This window comes from Rhea americana, unplaced genomic scaffold (genome assembly GCF_003343005.1).
Source record: "Rhea americana isolate MKP2758 unplaced genomic scaffold, rheAme1 scaffold_100, whole genome shotgun sequence".
NCBI classification, from domain to species: Eukaryota; Metazoa; Chordata; class Aves; order Rheiformes; family Rheidae; genus Rhea; species Rhea americana.
In genome coordinates, this window is record NW_028185040.1 from 2,304,450 (window position 1) to 2,324,239 (window position 19,790).

Below are 19,790 nucleotides of genomic sequence, written 5' to 3' on the forward strand. Positions count from 1 at the left end.
ATTTTTCACACCTGCAATTCCAGCACCTTAAGTGTTCAGACATCCTAACAAATGAAGCATCTGACACTTCAGGATGCTGTGTATGCTTTAATGGTACATGTTAGCTTACATAGCCATCTAAAAATATTCCCGTCTTGTTATGATAAACAGAATTAAGATTACTGACAATAATTGGCAGTGAACATACCATATAAAACAACTTTTGTATCATTATCTTGAAATGACTACATATCTAGCTGATAGATTTTCATATATATCCCTTGTACCAGAGGGCTAAATGCAAAAAGGAAAGGAAAAAAAAAACACAAAAGCTAAGTAAAACAAAAGTTTCTAAGGTGTTCTTATTCCCGTAACTTTTCACAAACCAGTTAATTAGCTCAGGTCCAACATTATCAAAATACAAGTTACCAACTTGAAGAAATACATTTGTTGGGATATGCWTTCCTACTCACTGTTACAAAGAATGTGACTTGCCTTCATGAAAAAAATATATATATATATCTGCCTCCTATGTTCTTTTTGGTTCTATTGGCCAGAACACGGATCTCTGCATCTCCTTTTACCTCACATTTAAACCCGCTCAGTGCAAAGAAACCCCTTTTCAGTGTGTAATACCAAAAAGAAGAGTTAAATAGGCCTTTTCTCCTTCTCAGTACAAACTACTGAAGATAAGGTCTTAGACTGAGCAAAGCTAATTAGAAGAGGCAGATCAAGAGTTCCCAAATTTCTGGTGCCACTGGCACCATAACAACTAATAGGCTTCTCTTAGGAGAAGGAAAAAACACTTGGTTGTCCAAGCATCATCCACATAGCATTTTGAGCTGGCTTATGTATCACTGACAGTACACATACTACTGCTCTAAAAGACCTCCTCTATTATCCTCTCTACTGTAAGATCTCTCAAGTCTTTAACTTCTGTAGAGCAATCTTACTTAGGTTACCAAGAGCTCAAATGCAACAGGAGTTTCAATTTCAGTGGTAGTAATTTTCTCAATATGCAAACATTTAGTATCTTGTAGCAATTTATTCAAATATCAGACTGCAYTGATTCCTTGCCACAACAAAATTAACAGTATCACAACTGAATTGATGTTTTGATTGGCAATATTACTRTTCTAACCTTCCCATGCCATAATAACAGGTGGCTTCTGGCTTTAATTCCACTGCTGTCACACACRTGCTATTAGGGGCCTCAAGATCAACTTACCTCCTTCTATACAGGAGATGTYCTGCCTTCTTCTATCAGAGAAAATCTTTTTGAATTTATGTCCAAACATGAAACAGTTTGCATTAGCCACCTGACAAAAACATGGATATTCCCTAACCAAGAATATGGCAAGGTATTTAAATGACTTTTTCAAAAAAWTCTCTAAAAATGTCACCACAGTTTTCTTTTACATCTACCCCTTTAGTTTTTATAATCTCTTGTGAAAGTGGCTTGTTGACCTAACGGACTAAATATTTATATCAATCCGAGTATATGAACCAGTACTGTATAAGAGAGAACTACATACACCTATTTAGACATTTCTAGGATTTCGGAAGAAAGAAGAAGAAAGACTTATATAGTAATATAGAAATACACAGCCTGAAGTCTAAAGGGATAATTTAAGTACATTAAATTTATTTCCGTTTCAAGAGATACAACATAAAACTTCTTTCAATGGTCTCTAGTTCCTGTGCCAAACACTTCTATGAGCATGTTCCAAATTCAAAATTACCTCCCAAGAGAACATCTCAGGTTGGAGCTTTCTTTCACTGTTTCTAGGTTTGCTTCTATATTATGAATTATTGGTAGCAGATGYGAACTGAAGATGGTAAAGAGCCTTACAATAATTACTACATTTTGTTCTTTCAGTTTCTATAGAATTTCCTAAAGGAATCAACTTGCTTTTAGTCTATGCATTGTCTCTTGGAAAACATCTCTCCTTGAAGAAATCTGATCTGAGATGTACAATTAACCTTAAAGATCTCCTCCTTTCCTGAAAAGCAYGTCTGTAGACATTTTTTAGTGTCCAAGTTTGAAGAAATCACTGAAGATTTATGTGATACTTTGAAGTCTTTGACTGACCATCCTTAGAAAACAAGCAAAAACACTAAACAATACTTTTTCTAATGAAAGGCGATATTACAATATTGATTTTTTTTACAGCCATCATATCATACATGCATTTTAATTGGCTCATGCATATGATTAAGAACAAGAGATGCCATTAGTTTACTTAGTAAAATTTAACCTGATCATTTTTATTCCTTCTTTCCATCTATTTTACTGCTCATGGCCACAGTGAATGTAAACATTCYATTGCAGTGAATTACAGATGTGTATATACATTATATGTAAGAACTGAGCATACATATATAGCAAAATGAGACAATATTATCGCTGAACAATGACTGCAGACATACCTATTTTCACACAGTTATGCGGAAGCTAATGTCAGCTGAATATTATCCTACTGGAGACAGATGGGTAGTGACATCCCGTAACTGCTGACGCTATTTACATATTTAACACTAAAGCATATTCACAATTGTTTTACTAGATCAGACCAAAGTTTTTTGGAACATTAAGTCCTAAAGAAATACATACAGACTAAATAATGACACACATGAAAGCCAATTTAGGCTTTTTCTTACACTCCATAAAAAGTTAACGAACGAAAGTGTACTTTACTTGTTCATACAATAGATAAACATTCTCATCAGGCAATCAGAAAACCAGTGCAAAAGTCTGTAACTCAATCTATACTTCACCAGAATAGGAAAACACTGTATTTTGGCTTAAATGGCTAATATAAAAGGTTTAATCAGGAAATCTTACCCTATGAAAAGCAAATTAATGCTAAATATATCAATGTTTTACTGCTGCCTTGGGCTTATTTTATTACTGAATCTGGCTTGCACTTTTGGCCATCTGTTTATGCAAAATTTAAAATGCATTACACAGTTTCAGCAACATAAACTAGTACAGAACTCAAGGAAGGTATCCCTATAAGAGGGAAGCTCTCCCTCACGGAAAGACAAGACCTAGCTGCTCTTTCCGGCTAAACCCAGAACAGGCTTAGTGGTGTTCCCTAGTTTAGAGAAATGTGGGAAACARATAATGTAATAATATCAGAAATATTAGAAAAATCTAAAGGAATTCAAGATCAGAGAAACAGAACATTGCTMACAACAAAAGGAGAAAGACTAGCTGGAGCTAATGGCAGCAAGTGGAAAACYGTAAAATCCCCAATAGTGAGAGAAAACTCAAGAGACCAAGAGAGGCACAATGCTCCAGGGCAGCTGGAAAAACAGAAAGATGTCCTCCTGTTTTAAATTAAACCATTCTTTTATGTTAATAAAGCAGAACAAGATGGGAAAAAAGAAAACAATTAAAAAACTTCTGCCAGTCACACATCTATGGCTGGTAGTTACTTCCTTGGGTAAACAGGGAAACAGGATGCAAATCTGGCACAAAGGAAGAAGGACACAAGCTGCGTAGCAGCCAAACCAGCTCCTTGGTGAGGAGCTCGCCCTGAGCCTACAGCAGCACTCAGAAAGCCTGTAAAGAGCCTAGTGCTAATGGTACGGAACAGCTACGTAAGAACTACTTAGTGCTTCAATGAGAACAGAGTAAAGTGGGTTTTTTTATCCAAAGGCCACTAATTTAAGCAACATCTAAGCTCATTCAGTGTGAAACCGTGATGACAGTGATGTCAGTGGACACCTTAACCGTAAAAGCTGGGCTTGCACACGTGTACTGACTCCAGCAAACTAGGCAATGTTAAAATGCTTTAAGGCTCCTCTATACATCAACCACTAGAAAACCTCCGTCAAATAAAAAATAATTGGATTATAACCCCAAACATGAGCTTAAATGTAGAATTTGTGAGTCTGAATAGAGAGGTAAAAGGCTATTAAATTCATATGTATAACTACATAATCATTACCATATAATATATTTTCATGACACATACCACAAAGATGACTGTAAAAATATTTACACTACAATAATAAAAGATTCATTTTAAATAAAAATTCTTTTAGAAATACTAGTTTTCCTGACAAAGGTGTGTTTTTGAGACATCAAATGAAACTTAGCATAGGGAGTATTTTAAATAATTGCCTTTCRTTAGAAGGAACTTGTTTTTTAAACACATGAAAACTTCCGCTTTCAAGTTCTGTTAATCTTGTACCTGTTCAAGTTCTCAAAAATTATCACCTGTTAAAACTACTAAAAGTATATTATTGCTTGCTCTGTCTGAAGAGAAGAATAACTAAATGGAGGCARTAATACCCAACACCGACAGCAGAGAATAACAGCAGCAACTGTAAAGCAAGTATTTTCACTTCGTATTTGCTGTGGGTTAATGGACTACACGCAAACAGTGACTGTGACTGAGTTAAATTGTGAAGGTASTGTAACTCACTTGTATCTGCTAGTATGAACAGTGGCAAAGTTTATACTCCTGTAGTGCCTCTTTATTACAAAATATTCTGAAGTATTATAGACTAATTAARGGGGAAAACACATTCTGGGAATATAAATACATAAAAATTGTATTTCCTTATAGACAATGAAAGTAAGGAATACAGAGGTTAAACTAGTAATGAAGTTAGTCAAAATAGGAGCTAGAAGTATAATCCAAATCTCTAGCTTTAATACCACAATTCTCTGACGTCTTTCATTCTCTAAAGCCCCTTTACACATAGAGTCCTGTGGCAGAATATGAACACCTGTACAACTGAAATGCAGTCACTGATGAAACTGTAAATGAAYTTTAAAAATATTTTTGTGTTTACATATGGAGACAATAAGGCAGGTAAAAAAAAAAACCCTGAAGTCCAGAATTTTTAACAATAGTAATAAAAATAATAGTTACCAGAAAAAAACTTGCATGTTTCTTATGTGAYCTATTGGAACACATTACAGTTAAGTGTAGCTTCTGTATCAAACTGTTTTAGGAACTACTAAAACAAGATAGTAAGTAGGAGATGGAACAAACAAGAGACACACATGCAAAGTTCTGTTTACTAAGTCCATTTCATTTCAAATCTAATTAGACTGAAATAGCACTTAGAAGTAATTATAATAATGACTCAGAATTATTTCCAGGGAAACATAAATGAACTGAAAAACAAGCAGCATGCAAACCTGCACCATAATAGTCACAACAAATAGGGGGAAAAAATAGGTAGTTATACCAGCATCTAAATACTGTGACAATATTCTATTTATGATACAGGTTTCATTGAAAGTGGACTATTATTCTCTGCATTTCTGCTATTACCTAGCAGTATTCTGTTATCTGTATTCGCTATTCTTTGCATTTCTATCTGCTACCTAGCACTGCCTACACATCTCTCAAACTTTCTTTTCATATCTYAATTACACAGGACTCTTTCTCTGCGGTAGTTCAAGGAGGCTGGAGTACAGCAGCTGTACACCCTATTAAAGTCCGCTGCAGAGTATAATGTAAGCTGAACAAGGCAATCAGTAAGGATGAGCAGTTCAATTCAGTTCAAGTCTACTTTCATTGCCAAAGTTAGAATGCATGCCCAGTGCTTTTCAAAACTTTACAGGAAATATTCATGTATACCACAGCTTTTATCCTGTCTACCAAGTAGTACAAATGCTCACATATTTTACAAACATACTGATTGATACAATTAGTGGGTTGGTCAGCTTACTTTTCGCTGTGGAGCGCAAACRATGCTGGAAGATCATTTTTGCTTAAGAACAATTTCTTTTGTTCTTAAGAAGATTCACTCCCAGAAACAATCTTTGTTCAAAAGCTTCACACTGATGGGAGATGGCTGGTTGCCTATTTTCCTACCCAGGAGACATCCTTACTTCTTAAAGTCGAATGTGAGGAAGGGAAACTCAGCACAGCAAAATGCTAGGAACTAAAAAAAAAAAAATTAATAAGGGAACAATAGGGATTTTTAGTGCTAGGATTTCTTTCTACAAGTTACCATCTCATGGCAGACTATCCCCCTCTTAAACTGCTTCTTATTGCTCATGACAGGGCTGTTTATCAGTCTCYGATTTTTGGRATTTTTCTTTTTTTTRGGGGGRGACCCTTTTTCTTGGAGATATTAGTACAGTACATAGCTCAACAAGAGATGCTATTTGTAGCATTTGAATTTGTAGCTCCTTTTTAAGATAATGTTTTTAAGAGCCTTTCACTGTAAAGAATCTCCCAAAACCATCAAAATTACCTAAGGCATTTAGAAGTACTAAAGGTCTGCCCCCTTACTGAAAAAGAAAAAWTTTCATGAAGTTTTATTCTTATTATACCAGAAAATAGTCTTTAAAAGACAAAGGCACTATCTGTTTTCTGCTGACTCAGGAAATATAGCCTCTCTCCCCCCATGGGCTACACAGCCAATTCATAAAAGGGCTAAAAAGCCTCCTTTTGTTACTTAAGTAAACAGCCATTTTCTCACCATCACACTCRCTACCTATGGCTCATGCAGAGCACAGAGGAACAAGTTTCCACTGGCCCAAGACCCACTACCTGACTTCCCCCACCCACCCACAGGAATCAGTGGAGAAAGCATTGCTAAAGAGCCACATGCTCCCACTGACATCAATTGTATTAGCCCAGCATCATCCTCTTTACGTTACTTTGTTACTCTTCACGCTGCTTTGTGTGTTGTCTTCACTGAAATGCCAGCAAAGTCTTCAGCAATTAACTGCTTTYCATGTAACCAACACGAGGGAGCAGAGGCGTAGGGACTGCAGGCTATGTTTTGCACCTAGACTAATTTTATTAGGCTGAATCACACAAGGCAAAGCTACTTTTACAGCAGCTTTCCTTACCACTTAACAGGAGGTTCAATTGTTCAAATTTCTGAATTCTGGAGAAAGACCAAAATAAATAAATAAATGAATAAATAAAACAAGTGTTTTGCCTATCTCTCATGGACATAACTTTGTTCTCTTCCTTAACTAACACACTCTAACCCACTGGACTGGAAAGACAATTCAGCTGCAGACTGGTAATATAATCATTTGGAAACATCTCAACCTTAGTTTTTCTCAGAAATATAAAGTGCATGTTAAAACTTAAGAGACCACAAAATATTTCAATGCACTTTTTGSAAGGATACTATAATCATATCAGCTTCTTGCTACAGAAACAGAATCTAGTTGCGTATTTGTGTTAAGAACAGCWATAAGGTTACACAAACTAACACTTTCATGCCTTTATTTGCAAAGATTAAAACAAGAAAATTAAATCAATAAAAGCACGTTTCCCTTCAAAGAGCTTGARCATAGGCTTAGTGATAAACAAGTCCGTATCACTATTTTGCAGGTCTCCCATGTAACTACAGACACTTACACACATGCTTCTAAAAATCACAGATCATCTGCTTAGACAATAACTGAACTCTTCAGTTCAATTATCAGTAGCAATCATTAGTACACTGAGGAGAGAGTATTACATCATTCTTCGTGGAATAAATGATTTGCTGATGTGACATCTCATTAAAGCATGGAATGAGATTTCTTCAGCTCAGTGAAGCTTTAGAGTTAACTGAGCTGACTGTCCACTAGTCTGAAGATTATGYATAAAAGAAAATAAGTTCATGTATCATCTGTTCAGAATACTGCCATTTCTTTATTGTGTTTTGGAATATTCAAAGTGTTATTTTCATAATAAACTTATAAAGTATAGTGGCAATTAGCAAACCAGATTGGCAATCTAAATGGCAATCAGATTACTGAAAAACAAATAATTGAATTACATTGGTAGTTACCAGCTGAACACAGAGACTTCTCCTGTTGTGTCTTAGCAATGATGAATGGAAAAAAGTTTTTTTGTTTTTTGGGTTTTTTTAAGAGTCAACAAAATGTAGAAAAAAAAGTTGGATTTCCAGGAAAAGTAAATCTCAACTACTTTCAAATGGGAATAGCAATCAATGTTCCTTCAAACATACATATGTCAGTCTTACAGGTCCTCRTGAAATTTCAGCCAAGTAGCTATCATTTCGCTTCCCTATCTTTAAAGGGATCTTCTATGAATCCAGTTCACAAAAACRGATCACGTCTTTACTATAGGTCCTCAAGCATAGATATCTAGATGCCCTATCCATAACTATCTTTACAGTCTCTTTGACTTCCAAACATAATCTATGGCTACACAATCACTGAAATTAAAGTTGCAAGAAGAATATATAACCTTCGGTTTTTAGGGCARGTTCCAAGCTTATTCAACACATATAGAGATTTGAAACACAAAATAAATCTCTACCTAAGAGCTCCATTTTCTTTTCATTGTGCAATCAAATAATATAATAAAATGCATTCAGTTTAATGTATTAGGTTCTACACTAGTTGCATAACCCTTGCAAAAGGATGAAGATTTCAGGACACAAAAGTCTTCCAAGAAGCACCACAAATACGCAATTCTACAGAGTTATTGAATTTGAATGTAGGCCCCAGAAAGACTTAGGTACACTCATCTGAGCTACACTTCTGAAGAGGCTCAAAAGCACAAGGTCTTCTAGATTCCATGAAGATGCAATCAGAAAGCTGTACCTAGTTTTGGCTCTCTCCTTAAGAGATACCGAAACAAAGACTAGGAGAYCTGGGAACTAGCATATTTTGAATAATGATGTTATGTTTTATATAACACATTTTAATATAATCTGACTGTCCAAATGTTTATAGAGTTAAATTATTTTAAAAAGCACACTACAATAAACTTCAGAAAATGTTACTGTAATGATACTATATGATTAATAGATCAACTTTTCAGCCATTTCAAACATAGGTAAATAATTGATGTAGATACATGCAAGATACTAAAGCTAAGGAATATAAACAAATGAGAAAAGAAAAATAAAATCCAAGGAAATTCAGAAGGCTCAGTTTCACAAAGGAAAGCTCATGCAAGAAACACAACTTAGAAAAGCAAAAGCCTGGTGTAAAGAACGGTTAGACAATATAAGAAGCAGAACAGAGACAATTGTTACATATGTGGAAGGGGCCAGGAACAAGGCCGAGACACAGAAGCTGGAAGCAGGATGATGTATGTACATAAAGAAATAAAACAAGGAAAGAGTTTATATTAAGACTGCAGCAAATTCCTCTAATATTTAACTTCTTGCTCTTTCAATAATCTTTAAGTCAAGGCTGTGGASTTTCACTACGGAAAAATCATGTTTTTATCATGCGCCCAAAGATACAGGGTAAATTATGTAACTACACTGTGTTCACGACACTCTGCTGCTCCTAAAGGAAGGTAACTAGTTCCTCTCCAGCCCTCAAAATTCTTTTTTTTACAGCCACTGAGGCTGTAAGGCTATGTGCAATTGTCTACATTCTTACAATTTTATGATACTTAAGAGCAACAGGATCTCAAGTTACTTKCTCTAATATAAACCATTACAGGTCAAAAATGGAATCTTAGAATTCCTCATATTAAAATCATCTGTCTAGCAGTGAATATATATTATACGCAATTGATATTCTGAAGAGCACTTGTATGTTATACCATCATATGCCAGCCTCATTGCAACTACTCAGCATCAGTAATAAATAATACATTCCACTGGAACATTTAACTATGCATCAGAAGTACTTAAATTACTTGTGCTTTTTCTGTGTTATGATCTTGAGTCATTGCATATCTAGCAACCACATTCACGCTATGAAATTTGCTCTGAATGCACAGCACAATCCGAGTTGCTCAGTCTGTTGTGATTTTTCAGACAAGTCAAAGAATTAGGTATTACTACAGTTTTTCTCAAAGTACTAACGCAATTAGAACTGATTCCTTTTTTTGCGAGATTTTGAAATCGCTATTTAATCAGTAAAATTGTTTTTCTTAACAAATTCTGTGTTTTCTTAAAGTACCACTATTTTACAGACTTCTTTTCTAATACACTCTCATGCTGATGCAATTTTATTATATAYGGATTTAAAGTGCCTGACAACATTAATAAAGATGTGAAACAAACATATGTTATTAAACAAACACAAACAAAAGTTAGTGCCAAAAGAATCTACATTTGGACACTCATCTCCTGGACATCAAATACAATTGCAATAYAGAAAAGAGTTAGCAGCAATGTTTTGAACATACAGTTCTCTAAGAAATGATCTATAGAGGAAAAATTATAATTAGCTTTAGTGAGTACAAGCTACGTTCTCTACTYTCCTTCCTGAAAAAAAAAGCCTCGGGAGTAACAAAAACATCAAAGAAATACGTGGGCTTTGAAAGAGGTATGTGCTTGCCGCATCTTCCTCCCGCATTGCGGAAACRATCGTGATGAGTGGACAAGATGCCTGCAGAAACCACAGCCCAAATACTATGGCTATATGGTTACTGGCAGCACAATTACATGCAGCCAAAACGYCGCATCATCATTTATGTCCCACAGTCTGTTCTTTTCTACCATTCCTTCTGCCATTATTGCAAAACCTTTTAAAAAAGGTGTGAGTTTATGCCATCACAGGACACATTATGCCATTTCAGTAAATATCTGAATAATTTAGGAGGCTATTGGTATGCTGAGGCTATTGCTATTAAGGAAAYAAACCGATTTATTTTGATAGTGAACCTGGCTGCATACTATAGAGCCCTGATCTTGCATGCCTCCATAGCACTGCCAAGACTCACCCATCAGCTTCATGAATTGATATTAAGCCAGGTTAAGAAGTAGCTGCCTTGTGCGTGCCACTGTGTAGCTGTCCTCAGCCTCCTCCTTGGCAACAGCTTTGTGATTTTTCCTTTCTCCTCTGCCAGGTGGCAGAAAGGAGCAATTCAGCATCAGTGAAATTCAAGAGACACGCATCATTTACAATTCCTGTAATCCCAACTTTTAGGCGATCATGTGGGATTTAAGTGGTATACTCATTTTGTCCTGATTTGCTACGTAAAGATTAAAAAAGACACAAAAGACACCTTGCTTGTKTAAGATTTTTATCAGAAAAAAAACGTACTGAAAAGAAACTATACTTCTACACAATCTTCTCCCAAGTAATCTGAAACTTCGCCTACTCAACCACTCAATCTTCAGGAAAAGTCTCCTGAAACCCCTTCATCCCCTTTGCTTCTGATCCTTCATAACCTGCTTTCTTCCTTCATACAGTCCTACTGCCACTAATCCTGTGTGTCTTCTTCCCTGCTATTCCCCTATCTCAGCCTCTGATTTTGAGAGGGTTCCTTCAGATAGCAGGTTATCCAAAGACTTCCTTTTCTTTTTTTTTTCTTTTTCCAAATGATGACATTTTTATCACTACACAGATTATAAAACTTGTATTACCCATCAATAATAATTGGTTGTCCTTTTGGTATATAACAAGATTTTTAGGCTGTTTGCCACAGTTATTGTTACTAGACAGCACTCCATATTGTTGCTTTTATGTAGAATAGACTTCTATATTCTAGTGAAAAAGAATACTGATATATATATAAAGCTAGTAAATATAGTGCATTTTCCAATTTAGTTAAACTTGTTTTCTATGAATTAAAGCTTTCCCCAAAATCACATCTGAATTAGAAATGGTTTTGCTATTATTTCCCTCATGGTGTAGGTGTTTTGAAATAAGGCACTTTAAAATGCCTAAAGTTACTCATTATGCTTTCTTTTGAGATCTATTTTTGCAATTTTCTTTTCAGGTAGAAGCAAGCTCCGAATTTTTCTAAAATGAACAAAACCCCAAAGCATGAAAGTCAGACCTCCTTACTTTAGATTTCAAGGCTTATAAAGTACTCAAATTATAAAGCTATCAGGCATTTCCCGAGCTTGCACTAAAATCTGTAGTCAGCCCTTACCACAGACCAATTTATTTGATGCGTTTCTCCTAAAGCTTTCACGGCATCATAAACAGATCTGGCTCCACRACAAATACTTTATAATACATTGAGCAAGCCAGCTGCAATGATTCTAAATGTTATGCCGATGGCAACAGATTTAGAAATGGAATAGTCACTTGACGATAGAAAAAAAACATAAACTTTAGTTAGAGCCACAACAACTCAATATTTACTTTTGTACAACCAAGGGCAAACCATTTCTAATGAAGTTCAATGGCACAGACAGCTGAAGAACACAAAGAAAGTACTACAGAGCAGTGCACTATGCTGGATCTATTTCACATGACAGCACCAACATCGATGTCTGTTCCCCAGTAAAATTTCCCACTGAACTCAATGAAATCAATGATTAAAAGTACTTAGATAACAATTAAAATGAAACGTTCAGTTGCACAACTATTTAACTGTATTTATAATATGCTTCTAATTACTGCATTATTTATCTACATTAGCTTCTTTTATTAAAAAAGCCTTGCCATCCCTCTTTACTCAAGAGCAAATTGCAATAACTTTCTTCAYGATAAATAAAGTACTACACCATGAAAAGCTCGTCAAATCACCAAAATCTGGAGGCCTGTACTCCCTGCAAAGCACCACAATTTGACTCTGTTTACGGACATGATGAACATTTACAAAATGCTTTCTGTATTGGATACACATGGAGACTTCAACTCATGAGGCCAATAAAATAAAAATACCAACACTGCAATATCAAAATTAATTAGTGACAAAATTATTAGATATTCAAGAATGCTTTTGATCATGGATTTAAATCCTTAGACTATAAACCTGGCTCAGCTGACTTTATGAACCAATAAAAATCATTGCTGTGTGAACATTAAAATTGGGATGAAACAGAATTCTGAAATTAGTTGAATTAGTATATCTGATTTTTCTGATTTAATGTAGACTGCAGACAGAAAGCAAAAATACTTGGAGAGATTAAAAACAAACACTAGTATTTAGCTGGAGGAAATGAGTGCTGGTTTTTTATTGTTGATTATTTTTGGACACTCCCCTACTGACCATTTAAGCCTTCCTTTTATCCAAAAGCTTTAAAAAATCTGATTTACGAAGAGACAGCTTGGTCAGCTGCAAGATGTTACTAAACTTCTAGAATTTTAGCWTAGCTGCTGTATAAACAGCTCATAAATAAATCATAGTATTGTCCAAGACTAAATGAGAAATACACTAGAAAGCATTCAAAATACAAGAATACTTTTCATAGGACTTCTCTCTCTTGTTGTTCTCATTTTGTTAACTGTGACTTCTGGCCTGAAAGATCAGGAGTAGACAYCTTGTTTGGAGGGAAAAAAAAAAGCACAAAAGTGTTCTGGCTTCTCTTTAGACAACATTTTGTTTCACTTATAAAAATGCACTTCCCACATTACATAGTTCAACATATGCTGTGAGAACAAGCTTKCCTGAGAACAGTCTTAAATAGTCACTGCAGCAACAACAGTGACCAGCAAATACTCTAGAATCCCATGTTTCAAAACCAGTTATTAGATATCCAAATCATAAACTCCAAATTCCCAGCTGTCACTGCCTGCCTATGTCTTCTGCATTTCAGCTAAGTCATATTGTATAACATTATCACACACTCACACTTCATAGCTTCTCCAGCACAAAAAGGGGAAAAAAAAAAAGTATGCTGGTGGGTTGTCTTAAAATTTTAACGGTGTTTATTACAGCAGCAATTACTTGAAGTAACGTATTTTACGGGARGAAGTTCCTAAAGGGTATTTTGTTTATTCCAGGTTTCTCTGTACTTCTCCTCTTCCTCTCAGTAAAAGTGTAATTAGTCGTAGGCAAAAAGGCMACACGATATGACATTCTCATATACCAACGTATTATTTATTTAGGTATCCAAAATGATCTAGCATGGTTTAAATATATGATTAAAAAACGATACATTTTAATGAAAGGAGACCTTTTCAGCAACTCCTCTTCTCAAGGAAACATGAAAAAAAAAAAGTGTACTGATGATGGGTTACCAGAAAGCCTGCAAACTGCATTAATGGTAACATAAGTGGCAGTGTATGATGGCAATGTTATTAACAGGTGGAAGAGGTCAATCGYGTTAGGGCAGCAGTATGAAAATCTTTTGTTTTCTGTAAAAGCAATACTAAAAACTCCAACACTTTTCCCCTCAAATGAATGCAAGTTATAACTATGTGTATGCCAATGCATATGCCAAATGTTAAGTATTAGTATAGATTCTTAATGTATTCTTATAAAAGGAGGATAAGCTAAGGAAGAATGTGCAAGACTCTACAGAGAGTACTATTCTTACATATGGTCATTTGCAAGGCACTGGCAAGTTTACCTATTGCATAACTACCATATGCTATAACGCAGAGTCTTCAACTGGAGTTACTTCAGAAATCCAAAGAAATGATGAGCAGTTTTAACTGTTAAATCCTGTAACTAAGTGGTTTATAACTCCACTGACAAATGAAGATATATATTTGGCAAGAACTAATTACAAAGGTTCTTTATTAAGACTCACTTCTTGATAAATAGGTATTATAGTTTTATAATATTCTGTCTTCTTCATTCTTCTAGTAAACTGCGTGCACGCACACACTGGCATACACACAGAAATCACAGTGGCAATTGGTATGATGGAGTTTAAGCCTCCAAGAAAGAATCAAACAAAAATATATCCTGTTCATGAACAGTAACATGTATGTCTRCATGATTTTATAGGCATATTAAATATATTTCCAAAAGAAATCCAGACTAACAGTTATTCATTTCTTTCAGTTGTATTAAAGGTACTTCCTACCTAAAAGGGCATTATGTAAAAATGTAACTTCTTTAATAGCTATAAAAGACATTTTAATTTCATTTATATYTACATGTTTCTGAAAGTCATCATTTCACATGTGAAGTTGCAAAATTAGGAAAATAACAACAACAATAGTGATCAATCAGACAGCCTTATCATCTATGAGTAAAAGCGTAAGATTGGATATGGGAATAGCTAATACCTCTCATTTGCAGGCTGTCAAGAACTAGATATGTGACCTCACATGGTTTGCATACTTTCTCTGCAACTCAATCTACCCAGCCTTAAAATGGGGAAAATTCTACTTACCTGGATTGCAGTTTGTCATTAGTCTTTGTAAAACACCTTAGAACATGAAGTGCCCTAGAAATGCATGTTACCATATACAAAGACATTCATATACAGTACTTCAAAGTCTTCAGAATCAAATGCTTTCCACTGGAACATACACAATCTTTGCCATATATTCGTTATTTGTTTGATATATGTTTCAGTCTTCTAGAATAAGTGACCTGTTTGTTTGATTTACTACCAGCTGAGAATTTTCATACAGAACTTCAAATGTAATAAATGAATGAGCAGGGGACAAATGGATTTTGCAAGTTTATTGTGTGGCAGTTACATTACTTCTCAACTGGCCAATCTTTAAGAGTATTTTCAAAAATAGATTACTTCATATGAATTGTATTCCCTTTAAATAATCATATATGTTACAAATTCTCTTTACAACAGAACCAATAGATAGAGCTAGGAGCAGTCACTGGATCAAGACATTCATTTGTGAGTAGTCTCTATAAACAAAGATCTGCTAATTTGCCAAAATCATTTTCCTGCTCTGGAATTAATGCCATCCAAATTGACAGCACTACTCCAAGCAAGTTAAGGATCTTGTATGTTCCCAGCAGATGGGCATATGATCAGCTGGTATAAACCTATACTGTCTCTAAAACCAATGAAGAACACCGATTTACAAGTGCYGAAGACTTTTTCTCATGTCTTTCTTTAGCATTGATGTAACCATTGAACCAAACCCAGWATACACTTCCAAATTCAAAGCTCCCATTGACTGTAGTGAGAGTGATGTCTAAGGGAGGAAAGAAAGACTGTAAGCCATCTTAGAATCAATGCAGTTTTTATTATCATTAACGGTAAGTTTAAGTTAGTTATTAAAATCATAGCCTGGGAGGAAGCCAAGAAAGTAGTGATTTTAAAACTTCTTCCGTTTCTTTTAGGTACTCCCAGAAATTCTATTTAATAATACTGATTTATTAGGCCAAGTCCAGCYTGCTGCAATCATGCAAATAACTGAGTAATGCCCACAGGAAAAGAAGTGCAATCAAGGAAGATAAAACTTGCCCTCAATTTTACTTTAGCAGGAAAAAGTTTCAAAGTGACTGTTGCACTGTTCTGAGGTCTCTCTCTATCATTATACCTGTTTTAAAACTTTCATTATGCTCTTTGTATCTTACATAATTTTTCCTCCAAGGATACGACACAGTAAATACTCATCTGAGCAACTCTCACTTGCAGATTTAAAACTCAGGTAGTCAGTAAYATTAACATATAGATAAAGGAAGAACTAATTGCCTGAAAAAGGGTCTGCAGAATGTGTACTTAAAATTTTCTTAGAGCACTATCTTATAATACTGTAGACAGTAGAGAGAAAATACAGTTGTTGCATATATAAAAATACAACTGTATTTTCTCTCTCATATATAACAACTGTATTTTCTCTCTCTCTCTCTCTCCATATATATATATATATATATTATATATATATATATATATACATGACATCTTTAACCGAGGCAAGATTCTTTATATGATTCTGAGTGCATGAACTGCTGTAAATAGTCAATAAATATATTTCCAGTTGCAGATTTATGGATTTAAAGAAACATTTTTTCAAACATATCTACATACATCTTGCATAATGCTGTACACTGTACTTAATCTACAGGTATTCTCTTTTACACAATATATCACAGAGGTTTACAGCTGCTTGCATTCTGCAAACATTACATGCAACAATGATCTGTGGTATCAACTAAATTAACTTTTAACTGCAAGGAATAAAACTCTGATCCCTGCTAAAACCAGTTACCAGGAAATTCAAAAGACAGAAAAGAAAAAGATTTTAAAAATATTTCTTAAATTAATGCTACTCCACTGTAAGACATTTCAATGATAAAAAAATTAAAATGGGATATTCTTAAACTTAAATATATCTAAATACAACCAGATTTATCAACAGCACRAAACCAATCATTTTCTATCTACAGTTTGTTTCATGCAACTTTTAAAAGAAATTTAAATAAAATCATTTTACACAGCACAAAACAGTTTGACTCAAACCCAGTTGATCAACCAGTCTTCTGCACAACTCAAATTTCATTCATTAATCTCATAAATATTTGAGGGATTTCCGCTTTTACCTTTGCATTTTTCCTTTTCCAGTATCCATAACCAATCATCGCTCTGCTCTTCCATTATGCTTCATATATTGCAGAGTGAGAAGCATCTTCATTAAATAGTATTAAAAATAGAACACACCCGAGCTCCCAACCGGAGCATGCTCTGACAGGGCTAATACCACAGCTCTCAAGGTACCCATGCTCAGCTGGGAACTGAGAGGCAAAGTCACTGCGAGATTAGTAATCTGTAAATCTAACAGTGCACACAAACTTGCCTCAATCCGTGACGAAGACTGCTAAAACAAAAATCAATGTGCAGTTAAGTTACGCGACTGAAAAGTTGCAGGTCAGTTTAAAGTGTTTCCCCCCTCCCCCCATAACSCTCAACTTCAATTCTTTGTACGTGGCTAAAATTTACATATGCCATTTTGGAGACGGTTAGGAAGTACACAAACCACGCATGCATCCAGATAAGCGCAATGGTAGACAAGTCAAACAGGTGATCAGCGAAACACTGCATTACTATTTAATGGCTCTCTTCCATTTCTCAGCACGTTTGCAGGGTGTCAAGCAACAACAGCAACACCGGGATGAATTTACACAAAACTGCACACACCTGGAAGTGCGCAGACAGAGGAGACAGAGCAGGGGCGCAGAGACACACCTAGCACAGAGAAATGCACCTGAAATTTGAGCGTATTTCCGCTAGTCAAAACAGCAAATGAATGCAAAAAATAATAATAATAATAATATAATTAAACAAGACTGCACAATGGGCGCACAGGATGAGCTCGTCTGGGTTGTATCTACAAACAAAACAGTTGAAACGCACATAGAAACCAGCAAAATTACACTGAGCAGAGTAAAATGAACTATTTTTCATGAAAATAACAGAACTCGTGGAACTCGTGGACTGCGATTCTCCTTCACAGCATGCGAAAAAGCAAAACAAAAAAACACTAACGAAGCATCAAGTAAATTTTTTACCCTCAAACTGCCACACTTCGGAATAATGCAAGTCAAACAAACCCAGGCTGCTGCTTTTCTTCTAGCAGAGTAAAGGGTATTTTTAAAGCGTATTCCTCATTAGTTTTCACAAATCACCGGTATTTTCTTTAAGCACTTTTTGGTTCATTTTCGCTAGAACGACTGTTAGAAGGACTGCGACTTTCCGCAGCTCTCCCGCGACCACCTATGAGGCGTTTCCCTGCAGTAAACCTTTCCCTGGCCCCTGGAAAACCGGCTCTGACCGTTGGGCACGGCGGAGGCGGCACGGACGCGCGCCTCGCCTCACCTCACCTCAGCCCCGACCCGCCGCCGCGCCCATTTTAGGTGAACGCGTCAGTTACCGCTGAGCCGCGTGCGCTGCGCCAGGGGCTGAACAGCCAGCGCGGTGCCCCGAGCGCCCCTCCGCCTCAGCTTTAGCCAGCGCTGTGGCAGGTAAAACTTTCTCAACGTACCGACATCCTCCTCCGAGACACGCTGCGGACAACGTAAAGAAACAACAACAGTCTTTAATTGCATACCTGGGTTTGGCATCTACAACGCGGCTCAGGAATTCAGCGCAAGGATCCAATTTCAGCACCAGTATCATCTTCCCGTCCGTTCCCCCCGACCCACCCCGACTATGAACGTTATCCTTTTTTTCCTCTGGTAAATACTGCATCTTAAAGTCGGAATTCTGCAGTTACTATAAATAATTGCACATCGCATGTAATAAGAACAAGCCCCCAGCTCCATGCACAGCTCCTATTTCCCTGTCCCTCCGCTTCACACACTCAAGCCACCCTGACCTCAAAAATTAAAAGATCATGGGGAGGGGGAGGAAGGGGGATGGGGGCGAATGACTCGAACAAAATGACAGAAAACACATGCTGCAAGGAAAATAAAAAAAAAATCGCAACAACAACATCACGCCACACATGTCTACAGATTCTGCTTTGGTTTTTGTCTTTTTTTTTTTTTTTTTTTTTACCTTGCCTGAAAACGGGATCTGCCCCCGGCTTCTTGGTGGTTTGGGTATTTGTTTGTTTGTTTGGTATTTTTGGTTGGCTGGTTTGTTTATTTTGCTGCAGATATGCTGCTGTTACAGTACAGTGCTTGTCTTCCTGAAAGACATGGTCTCTTCCTCCGCCTCCGCCTCCTCCGCGGGAGGAGATCCGCCGCGGCGCGGTGGCCGGGCGCGGTGGCCGCGGCGCCGCCTGACCCGCTGGCCGCCTCCCGCCTCGGGCTGGCTCGTCTCGCCTCGCCTCGCCCCGCTCCGCCGCCCGCTCCGCTCGCGTCTCGCTCGTCCGCCGCCGAGCTGCCGTTGCCTGCCCTGCCTCTGGCGCTGCCTGTTCTCTCCCTGGGTCTCTCTCCGTGCCTCACTGGATCCCCTCTGCCTCTCGCTCCTCTCCCTCACTGCCTGTCCTCTGTCCTTTATCTGCCGCGCTCCCCGGCTGTACTGTCTGTCTGTGAGTCTCTCCCTCTCCCTTTCTCTCTCTCCCCGCCCACGCAGCGTGGTGCGCCTCGGACCGCAGACAGCGGCGCGTTTCGCGTCGCTCCTCGCCGGCTCCGCGCTCGCTGCGCTCAGCGCCGCCGCTCCGGCTCGTGCTGACTCGGCCGCGCCAACGGCCGCCTCACAGRAGCCGTTGGCTGCGCCGCCATTGCGCTCCCCGCCGCCCCACCCCGCCCCACCGCCCGCTGCCTCCGCGGCCGCGCTGAGGCGCGGAGCTGCCCGACCGAGGTGTGTGTCTGTCTGTCTCTGTGCGTGTGTGTTCGTGT

General features: G+C 37.2%; 1 protein-coding gene across 2 annotated transcripts in view; it reads right to left on the bottom strand.

Moving 5' to 3' along the window:
* ARPP21 (cAMP regulated phosphoprotein 21) overlaps positions 1-19,560 on the bottom strand; it is a 145,576-nt gene extending 126,016 nt beyond the window's left edge. Inside the window, exon 1 of one of the 2 annotated variants that reach the window (XM_085304184.1) lies at positions 19,003-19,560. The gene's annotated coding sequence lies outside the window, so the exon portion shown is untranslated. The remainder of the gene's footprint in view (positions 1-19,002) is intronic. The other variant, XM_085304175.1, reaches the window with a different exon arrangement.
* Between the last annotated feature and the right edge of the window lie 230 nt (positions 19,561-19,790).